Here is an 11,368-nt window from a genome sequence, read left to right on the forward strand (position 1 = left end):
AGACTCAGGAGCTCTATCCACTGAACTGGTAAAAGTTGGGTCTAACTTCCTGCCCAATGCCTGGGAGCAGCCTTATCCCTAAACTATGTTGGACTCCCTCCTCCTGCAATGGCCTTAAGGATATCATTTCAAGGATCTCTCTTGATAGCTCCACTTGATTATTTTTCCTGACCTTTCCCATTCTACTTTGGAGGGGTCAATCCCAGGGTCAGTGAGAAGGCTCTAGTTTTAAATGTATTGGCTGCTTCCTCAGTTGGGAAATGCTTCACTTTCTTGTCCTTGTCTCCCATTCCCTTGTGTTTCTTCATTCTTTAGATGTCTCCATGTAACCTTCCATTTTTGTCCCTTTCTTAATCACATCAAATTAAAGGGCTTACTGCTTTTTAACATTATCAGGGTCATATAATTCTTCTATAAAGTCCCTTTAAATCCTAGCAAGGAATCTTAATATATAAAAATATATAATGTTCTATGATTAGAGGCTCAAGATGAAGAGCTTTGTGAGGTTGGAGGGGGAAGGTCATAATCAATACTAAAACCGTGGAAGGAATCAGTAGAGCAGGGTTAGCTTATGTAGTAGAGTCTACTGGTTGTGGCCATGGCTACCAATGAGTGACCAAGAAAGTCCTGAACTTCTTGTTTGAAACTAGTCACTGGTCTCTGCTTTAGTATAGAGCTATGGTGGTGGTAACCACAATTCTCTTCAATTATAGTTCATGGACTGTGATAGAAAATGCCTGGGAAAAGCTTGGGATTCTTTTTATGTCTTCATTCAGTTCTAACCTATGGATAGTTATTTAACATGTGATGTTGACTTCTCTACTTTTATATCCTTTCCTAAAGCAGCTCTAGGTTATATCTTCAGAGGATTGATGGTGATGTATGCCTCTCACATCGTGGCAGAGAGATGGTAGAACGCAGGTAAGAATGAGGCGTTCATTTTCAGATATGAGAAATATCTGAAAGTGTGTTGTAGTGGTGAGTCGATTTGTCAACTCTGTTACAAGGGAGGGTTCTAGTGTGTATGTGTGTGTGTGTGTGTGTGTGTGTGTGTGTGTGTGTGTGTGTGTGTGTGTGTAGGGGGAGAGTCATTTGGAAATGATGACAGATGTGACAAAAAAGAAAGAAGCATCATTAAACTTTTTTTAAAGCAGTTTTATGAATAGTTCCTTTATCTTCCCTGAAAATGAAGTGAACTTGGGTAAGGAGGCAAGAATCTTCTGTTTTGCTACTTTGTAGAAGGCAGAGAAACAGCAACTCCTCCCATCACCTTCTCACTGAAAACAAAAATCATCCAGTGGCAAATTTTGAGAACTTATTTACAGGTACCTAGAAATTCCTCATCTTCTAAGATATTTTAACTACATGGATTAATCAAGCCTCTGAAATAAGAATAAAGAAAAATGTTTCCAATGAAACAGCGAAGGGGAATCTGGATGTAATGATCCCACCCGGAATTTGGTCAGGAGGTTAAGGCTTGAAAAGCTATACAACACTCACTAAGGGAACTGTGCAGCATTCTAAAATCATTTGTATTGCTAATTTGAATGAAGCAGATCAATTTTTCCTGGAGCACTTCAGATGGAAGTCATCCTGCCTGGAGAGAGCTAAAATACAGTATCATATTCTACTAATCTACTTCTGGGCCACTGAGTTTTGAGGAAATCCAAGAAATATTATCCCTAAATCTAAGAAACAGAGAAAATACGGACATTTTTAAGGACAAATATTCCTTTTCCCAGTTCAACTACTAGAATTCCAGGAAAATATAAGTTCCTTGAAGGGAAGGATTGTTTTTGTCTCCCCAATACCTAGCACCATGCCTGGCATGTGACAGATGTTTATTGAGGAGAGGAGTCTGCATGGTATGGACACGAGAATGCTGAATTTGGACTCAGAGGGAGGTTCAAATCTCAGTCTTGTCACTTGCTACCTGTGTGATCTTTGCCAAATCATGCCACCTCTCTGGGTTTCAATTCCCTCAAGTATAAAACAAAGGATGACCATGAAGATACTTTCCAATTGTAAACCCCATGAATTGAACTATGAATCTTGTAAATCACCAGGCAATAGGAAACCTTCTCATGATTCTGCTGAGGTTATCCATAAAGCATTTTGGCACTTACTTAGAAACAGTAGTATTAGTCATCTTTATACTTGATAGTTTAAGATATTTTTCCTGAAGACTAAATGTCCCCTCATCTCTAAAGGAAAAGGCTAGAGATGAAATGCCCTACCTCTGCCACTTAATACCTGTGTGACTTTGGGCAAGTTACTTCAATTCTCTTGGGCCTCATTTTCCCAATCTATAAAATCAGGAGGTTGGGTTAGATGACCTCTGAGGTCCCTTCCAGCTCCAAATCTATAAGATGAAGAATGAATCTGACCTAGAAGAAATATAAGAGCCATAGAATAAAATTCCCTTTCCTCCCTATTATGGTCAGTGATGATGAATGTTCTAAAGACAGAGCTTTATGATTCTGCATTTCTTTCAAGAAATCTATTAAGGGCTTCTTTAGGGCCCTGTGGAATGGTAGGAATTGATTCAATCCTAGTATCCATTCCTAACATAAATGGCAGGTTGACATCCATCTTTCCTGTGAGCACTGTCCTACCTTCTCTCGTGCCTGCGGCAGATCTGCCTGTTACATTTAGGTTATATATTCACTATGTCCAATTCTACAACCTAATGCAATACTGTCATGAAACAATCAGAGGTTAATTTTGGAATCAATCCCTGAATCAAGAGGTATCTGGTCTGAATTCCTGCTCTCAGGAACGATTGTGCTTATGCTGCCTCAGCGTGCTGCTGAGAAACAGGCTTCACAATCTCCCTTGGCTGCCTTATTTAAATATCTCTTCGCTTCAATCTGGAAGCTCTTTTTAACTTTGAACTCGTCTCTGCTGCTCCAGTGTTATCCTTTTCCCTTTTGTACTGTCTCTCAGAATGGATACTCATTACCTTTGCATATATGCTTGAAGTCTTATTAAGTCTCCTTTCTGTCTCTGCTTTCCTATGCTAAATAAATCCAGTTCAAATAAGATAATGTATGCAAAAGTACTTTGAACAGAATAAAGCGTTATACCTTTGGAGACTTTTTTCCTGCCATGCTTGCAAAGCTAATTCTGAGCCATCTTATAGTGGTGTACGTTTTTTTCTTCCTTAAGTGAATTACCATGCCCTTGTCCTTCTCCTTATGTTCACCCAGTTTTTCGATATGCAGAGGTCATTGTGTGTTTTAACGAGGTGGATTCTCCTTTTCAAAACAAGAAGGCATTAAAAAATACGGACTCAAGAGTTATAGAGTCATCTCTTGGGGAAGTAAGGACTGTGGTGGATGGGTGGCAGGGGGAAGGGAGAAGGTACATGTTAAGGGCTGGGGGATAGGAAGAATGGGGTAACAGGAGCAAATGTTTAGAGCTAAAAGGGACTTTAGGAATCCTTTAGACCAATCCTACTATTTTCATAGATTTTTTTGAAAAATAGAGTTCTACAGATTTTAAAGAAACTGAGGCCTAGAAAGAGAGACTTGCCCAAGGACACATATTTTAGCACATAGTTTCCTTGAGGGCAAGTATTATTTCCTGTATGATTGTTTTTATGGGCTCAGCAGCTTAAAATGTCTAGAACACAGTAGAAGATTAATGCATGTTTTATGATTGATAAGAGGGAAAGCTAGGATTTGAACCTAGACTACAAATTTGACTAATTTAGTACTCTATTGTAAAAAGAGGACCCAGCTTTTTGAATTTATAGGTTTTTAAAAGTAATGATCTTTAATAGGAACCATTTTTAAAGACAAGTAAAAATTTTATGCTGACCTAGGAGTACGATGGATAAAAAGCTCTCTCTTCTTCCTTTCTAACCCGTGAAACATCAGTTACTCGAATGATAGGCCCCACCGAAGAGATAAGTAAACCCCACTATGTGTGTATAAAATGATGCATTATCAGGGTACATAGATACCAGCAAGTCTAATTCAGAGCTTCCACACTGGTGTTCTTCCAAGGTCTTCCTTCATCTTTTACCCTTCTATAAACCCAGGTTGGAGTTGGGTATCTAGAGAAGGTCAGAATTACTGCTTAGGGGACACATAAACCTTGTCTTTTTGGCAAGCGGCCTAATCTCTTTTTTTCTGAGTTTCATTCAGCCAATAAATCAACAAACAATTTTGTGCCTACTAAGACCTGGGCTCTGTGCTAGAGACCAGACATAAAAAGAGAAAAACAAATAAAGTTCTTGTTCTCAAGGAGCAAACATTCACTCAGAGAGACAACGTGCAAATAAATAAGTATATACAATACACAAATGAAGCAGACACCAGGTAACCTTGGATGAGAAGGCACAAGGAGTTAAGGGGACTGCCTCATGGGACTGATGTCATTAAGAATTTTAATTCTCCTTCCTCTCTTTCCCAGGAGCTGGGCTTGACCAAGTTGTTCTTTTTTCTTAGTTTCCTCATTTAAATAATAAGGTTAGACTAGCTAATCTCTAAGGTCCCTTCTAGCTCTAACACCTTATGATTTAGTGCTTAATAATTAGTCAAAATAATTGTTCATTTCCTGATTTCAAGCACAGTAAAACAGTCAGTGAAAGAGCACCATACCCAAAGCTTAATCTGAAAACAGGGATGCCCTTGGAAATCCTTCAGATGTATCTGGATGTTACTAATGGGGGTGATACACTGTAACTTCATGACTCTCATCTGAGATCTCTTAAGATTTCTCCTGGAATTTCTTAGTACCTTTAGAAGGCTTTCCCCCCCCTTGTCTCCTTGAGTAAAATAAGCATATTCTGAAATTAAATTCACAAGACATTAGGATCCTCCCAGATCTTTATTTTTCCAATCTGGGTTGTCAGAAAAGTTAAAAACTCAAATATCAGTGTCATCCAGGGGTCATTAATTAATCTTTCAGCATACTAAATTGCTTATTTCTTTTTTAATTAACCCTTCATCTCTATCCCATTCAAGCACTTTGGAGATAGCAAGGTTCAGTGGAAAGAACACTGGCCCAGGCATCAGGAGTCCTAACTCTCCTACTACCTAGCTCTGCCATCCCGGGTAAGTTATTTTCTCTGTATGCCTCAGTTTTCTCCTCTGAAGACAAGAGGGAAGGGTTAGGCTTAATTATCTTTAAGGTACTTTCCAGTTCTGGTGGTCTTTGAGGTTTTGGTTTGACAAAAGAAATCTAATGCTATTAGTCCAGGTTTCCTCTTTTTCATCAGATCACAGAAAGGAACAGTAGAGGAAGATAAAGAAGAACAATAAAGATTGAGGTTAGATAAAGATCTTGCCTATTGAACTAACATTTTTCATGCTGTTTACTGTGGTGAACAGTTTTCTCTGTAAATTCTTATATTGCCAGAAGAAAAGCTGACACCCTCTATTGGCTTTTTTGTAGAATTAAAACATTCATTCCATTAATACCTGGTTGGGTTTCTTAGGCTCAGGGACTGCCAGGTAGATAGCAGCCCTCTAAGATCTAAAGGGCATGGGATTCTCTAGGGCTGGGAAAGGATAGTCATACAAACCCTGCTCACCTCTGCCTTGCTAGCTGGCTCTTATTTGTACATTGATGCACTGATTCTAGCCTCTGGCCTGCTCTCTTGCTTATTTTCTGCTGACTGTACACTCTATCTTCTTGCCTTGACAGAAGAGGTCTCCTACACACACACACACACACACACACACACACACACACACACACATGTATTATATATATGCATGTATTTATGTGTATGTATGTTCATCAAAGGTATTTGCTATTGCACATGCCTCATCTAGTGTCCAAAAAAAGAGGGGTACCTAACAGAGAGTGTGGTTCTCTGGATGTTCTTACTTGTGGATGATACTATGTTGATTATATTCAAGTCCCAGAATTTTATTGGACCCAGAAAATCAATGGGTAGCACACCAGATGGTGACTTGAACAACAGTATTAGACTCCCAAGCCCATCAGGGAACCTGTAGGACGTTAAGGTGAAATGTAGTCTACCACCATCTGGGGACCAAGCCTGCCAGTCAGAGTGAAAGTTGGAGGGAGGAATTCTGAGGCAAGGTGCTTCAACAGAATGTAGTTACTTGCAGTAAAAAATCTCTTTAGAAACTTAAAGAAGATTTTGTGCTTATGTTAGTGATAACAAGTTAGGCAAGAAAATAGAAACCTGAACATGACACCTTCTTCAAAGGTTTTCAGAGTTTAACTACAGAAGGCAGAAGAGATATAGGACTGTAGTTATCAGGGAAGGAAGGATCAAGGGGGGTTTTTTTCAAGATAAAAGAGACATAGGAATATTTGTAGTGAGTAAAGAATGAGGAGAGAGAGAGAGAGAGAGAGAGAGAGAGAGAGAGAGAGAGAGAGAGAGAGAGAGAGAGAGAGAGATTGAAAATAAGTGAAAGAGTAAGGATGACATTGGAAGTGATGGATGGAGTAGGATCATTTGAACAAGTAGAGGGATAGCCTTGGTAAGGAGTAAAGACATTTCATCAGGTGGGATAAGGGTAAAGGAGAAAATGGAAGGAAGCACCTGAGTGAAAGGAGATGAAGAAGAGAAAAGAGGGAGTTCATGGCAATTGCCTCATATTTTACAGAAAAAAACAAACAAACTTGAAGTTAAGTTCTAAGCCGAGAGAGTGAGGGGAAGGAGGGATGAAAAGGTTTATAAGAGCTGCTATGAAGAGTAAGATAGTGAGTTGATAAGAAAGGTATAATAGGATTGCCTAGCAGCAAAAAGGACCCAGTTGAGGTTATTTAACATATATTTACAGCGCATCCAGTTAGAACAGTTGCATGATTTTCTCCATTTTCCTTTAGCAGCAAAGCTGATGAATGTTGGAAGTGATCCAAGGCTGAGGCTTGGCTGGGCATAATTAGTGATACGATAAGGTTGGGGTAGGAATTCAAGAGGGGGACAGTGAAGAGTTGAATTGGTTCACCAAGTAGTCAAAATAGGGATAAGAGAGTGGCTAGTGCAGGAGAGATGACCTGGGAGAGGATTGAGAAGTGAAGGGATTGGAATGGATAAACAGGAAGGTTATCTAAGGAAAGCCAGAGAGAGAGAAGTGAAAAGTCAATAGATTTTGGTCAGATAAGGGGATTTCAGAATTCTTAAAGTGGTACATGTGTGGGTAATGGCAAGATCAAGGGTATGACCCTCTTTATGTGTGGCTGAAATGGGGTATAGGAGCATGTTGAAGAATTCAGTGGTTAGGGTATCTGAGGGAGACTCAATATGTGTGTTGAAATCCCCTAGCAAAAGTTGTAGAAGACATTGAGGAAGGAAGGAGAATGACCTAGGGGTCCATCTATAGATAACTCCCAGGATTTTGATTGGGCGGTAGATCTAAATATAGACCTCAAAGGAAGAGAGGTTACTGAGGAATAGAGGAGAAGGGAGAGCCTGGGAATGGCAATGAGGAGCAAGGAGTATTCCAACCCCTTCACCACAACCAGCGAATGGAGAGGAACGAGTGAAGGTGCAACCAGTACTGGAAAGGGTCGCCAGGGAGGCTATGTTGTCAAGGGGAGTCTAGATTTCAGTAAGAGCTATTAGATGGAAGGAGCAAGAGGGGAGCGGGTTTAAGATGAAGGGAAGTTTGTCGCCTGTAACAGACATTCCAAAGGGACCGGTGTAAGGACTGAGTGGAATTAGAACGGAACTTTGAAGCGAGAGGATTGAGAGACTAGGAATGAGGAATCAGGTGGTAGCGGGTGCAGAGTGGGTTTTTGGATGTGGTCTATAGGAGTTTAGAGTCACTTTGCTTTTTCCTTTTTTTTTTGGCTAGGCGATGGGGTAAAGTGACTTGCCCAGGGTCACACAGCTAATAAGTGTTATATGTCTGAGGCCAGATTGGAACTCAGGTCCTCCTGAATCCAGGGCCGGTGCTCTATCCACTGTGCCACCTAGCTGCCCCTACAGTCACTTTGAAGCGAAGGGTATTACCAGGTGTGAGAATGATTGTTATTGAGTGGAGGACACCATGCTGCTAACCCCAAAGGACAAATCCAGCAGGAGACGGAAGGCCTGAAGTTGATGAAAGGGATGCTCTTCTTTGCCCTAGAGGAGCAGGAGGCAGTAACTGCCTTGTGCTGGTGCAGATGGAAACGGTTGCTTTGGACAGATGGATGATGCTTGGCTCGGTCCCTAGCAGTGTCTCCTCAGGGGACATGCAGTATCTAGCAGGACGTGGAAGACTCAAGGTGATACTGCACCTGCGATCTGAGGGTTATCAGGTGCTTACTATGTGCCAACCAATATGTTAAGGTGGGTATACAAAGAAAAACCTTAAAACAGCCTCTGCTCTCCAGGAGTTTACATTCTAATGAGGGTAGACAACATATAAGTAAGTATAAGATAAAGAAAGTAGATGAAAGTAACTTTAGAGAGGATGACACTAGCAGTTATGAGGACTGGAAAAGACCTCTTACAGAAAGTAGCATTTGAGCTAAAGAAGACCACTCCACACATCAGGCACAGATAGCCAGTGCAGATGTACAGAGATCAGAGATGTCTGAGGAACGTCAAGTGAGTCATTTGCTTGGATTGTAGAGCACAGTGTAAGACATTGTAGAGACTGTGTAAGCAGGCATGATGGGAAGATCTTTAAATGCCATAGAAGTTTATTTTTGATCCTACGGGCAATAGAGGGCTACTGGAGTTGGTTAAATATGCCTCTCTGGGGAAGGTGATACCTCCTTTCTCTGGATACATTTATCTTGTCCAATTCTGGTCTGTGTTTTTCCATACATGTTCCACAAAGAATCCGCTCGATGTGATTGAATCTTTCCCCTGTTTCTTTTAATATTTCACGAACACTGGTGCTATACTCAGTGCCCATCCTTTATCCCTTAATCTGTCTATAAAACCAGCTCCTCAGGCACAATTCTAGTAGAGTGTAAAGTTCATGAGAGTAGGGCCTGTTTCATTTTTATCTTATATCTCCAGAGCCTAACAGTACAGGCACTATTACAGGTACATAGTAAATGCTTGCTATATGTTCATTGAAATAAGATGAATTGAGTGTAAGGTATGATTCATTCTGCCAAGATGCTATTTACACACTTTTTTTTACATGCCTCTCAATGTGTAAGAAATATTTGACAAACTAATACTTTTGTTGTGACAACATTTGTAACGTACTATACTAATCAGGCAGCTAGGTGATGCAGTGGATAGAGTGCCAGCATGGAGTCAGGAAGACTCATCTTCCTGCATTCAAATCTGGCCTCAGATACTTGCCAGCTGTGTGACCCTGAGCAAGTCACTTAACTCTGTTTGCCTCCGTTTCCTCATCTGTAAAGTGAGCTGGGGAAGGAAATGGCAAACCACTCCAGTATCCAGTATCTGACAACAACAGTAATACTGTACATTAATGAATCATACTATTCTGATTATCATGAGCTGGCCATCAGAAAATCCAAGGATATACCAGTGATCTTGTATTGAAGTATTACTTACCTATTGGAGATTTAGGAAACCTTGGGTGTTATTTATCAGTTGGGCAAAAGGTACAGATGTCCCACTGCTTTGGCAGACACTTTCATATTGGAAAAGTCTACTCATCAAATTGCTAAGAGAATTATTGTTGATCACATAAGCAGATGTGGATTGCCATATAAACAGTCAAGAAAAACTTTTAAAAGTAATGCTCGATAAATTTCATTTTTGTTATTATAGCTTTGAAGTTTGAGGATGATGAGCCTAGGGGAATATATATTTTTAATTTTTCCACTTTGGCATTCTATGTATTCTGTCTCAATATATCACTTTTTTTCTATCATATCATAGATTATCACAGGTTTAGAGCCTAAAATTACCTTTAAATTCCTTTACTTAATTCCCCACATTTTATAAATAAGGAAACTGAGACCTAGATAGGGGAAAGGACTTGATTAAGATCACCCAGTAGTGAGGAGTAGAGTCCTGTAACTCTAGAGCTGGCACTCTTTCAATTGTACCCTGCTGCTTTCCCTTTTTTCCCCAATTTTTTCCCCAGTTCATTTGCCTCACCTTATTTCCTGGCCTTTTTTCAGTTACTTTCTTGCTGATTTTGTTGTCTTTGTATCTTTCTTCATGTTGTCTTCTTATACAATAATTGTATATGTTATTGCTCTTTTTGTTTTGTTTGCAGCTTTGGTTAAAATGATTTTTCCCCCTTTAATATCACCTTGACTTAAGTAATTCCTTATCTGCATTCAGTTCCTTCTTTATTTCCTGTTAGATTTTTATTTTTGCTGATCCCATTTGCTCCATGTATACATTATTTATGCTTACTTTCCTTTTTATTGTGGCCTGAGGAATTTCTTGTTTTGTTTTTGATATTACCATTGGTGATATTTCAGGATCTCTTTCTTCTCATATATTAAGCTCTACTTATTTTATTTCATGATATTTTGTTCTTCAGTTTGCTCATGTTTTTTTTTTGTTGTTGTTTTAAATTTTGTTAGGGGTTCTATAAGTTTTGTTCTTCTGAGAGAGTTTTATTGCTAACATTTTGGATAATATTGAGGTAAGGTTTCCTTATGAACACTCTGTTATCTTCTTGACATGTTAAGAGAAAGCTAAAACTTTCTGAATTGAATCTGGGTTGTGTTTCTGCATGTGTGTGTGTGTGTGCGTGTTAAGCATATAGAAGTACAGTACAGTTATAGGATGTTAGATTCAAACCTGGAATGGACCTTAGAACTCTTCTTTCTCCAAATGGGGAAACAGAGGTTGAGAAAGGTTAAGCGGTTTCTCCAAGGTTACACAGCTGGTAAATATCAGAGGCAGAATTAAATTTTTTTGACTGTAAGGGCAGCGTTCTATCCTATCAACCATCTAGCTGCTTCTAATAATCTGTCTCTAAAAGGTAGAAGGTCTAGCTGGCCTTAGGAGTCATGCCTTAAATGCTTAAAAGTGGACCAGAATCCATTAAATTCTAAAACCATTTGAGTCTTAGACTCTCCCTAATGTTAAATAATCTGGACAACTTTGATGCTACTGTGCATTGATGGATCCATGATCTTATTGGTGAAGTTACTTCTCACTTAATGAAGATTAGAATATCTCCATATTGTTCCATGATGTGTGGATTCTTGTACATATATCTATGTAAGCCCCTAGTAGAGTCTCTACCGTGAATGCGGGAGGCCTTTGTTTTTATATTTAGAAAACAATTTTTGCAACAGCTAGTTTATTCATCAGTTCCTCATTCTTTCTACATGATAGATCTATCTCCTTTTATGGTCAATAGCCCATTGTAGTTGAAAGTACACTGGCTGCAATTTAGTAGTTAGGTTACCTTCAACTCCTAAGGCCTTAGTCTTCTCACCTGTATAATGTGAGAATTGGATGAGATGATCTTTTAGGTGCTTTCTATGCCTA

Source organism: Phascolarctos cinereus, unplaced genomic scaffold, assembly GCF_003287225.1.
Source record: "Phascolarctos cinereus isolate Bilbo 61053 unplaced genomic scaffold, phaCin_HiC Scaffold_9;HRSCAF=440, whole genome shotgun sequence".
Taxonomy (NCBI): domain Eukaryota; kingdom Metazoa; phylum Chordata; class Mammalia; order Diprotodontia; family Phascolarctidae; genus Phascolarctos; species Phascolarctos cinereus.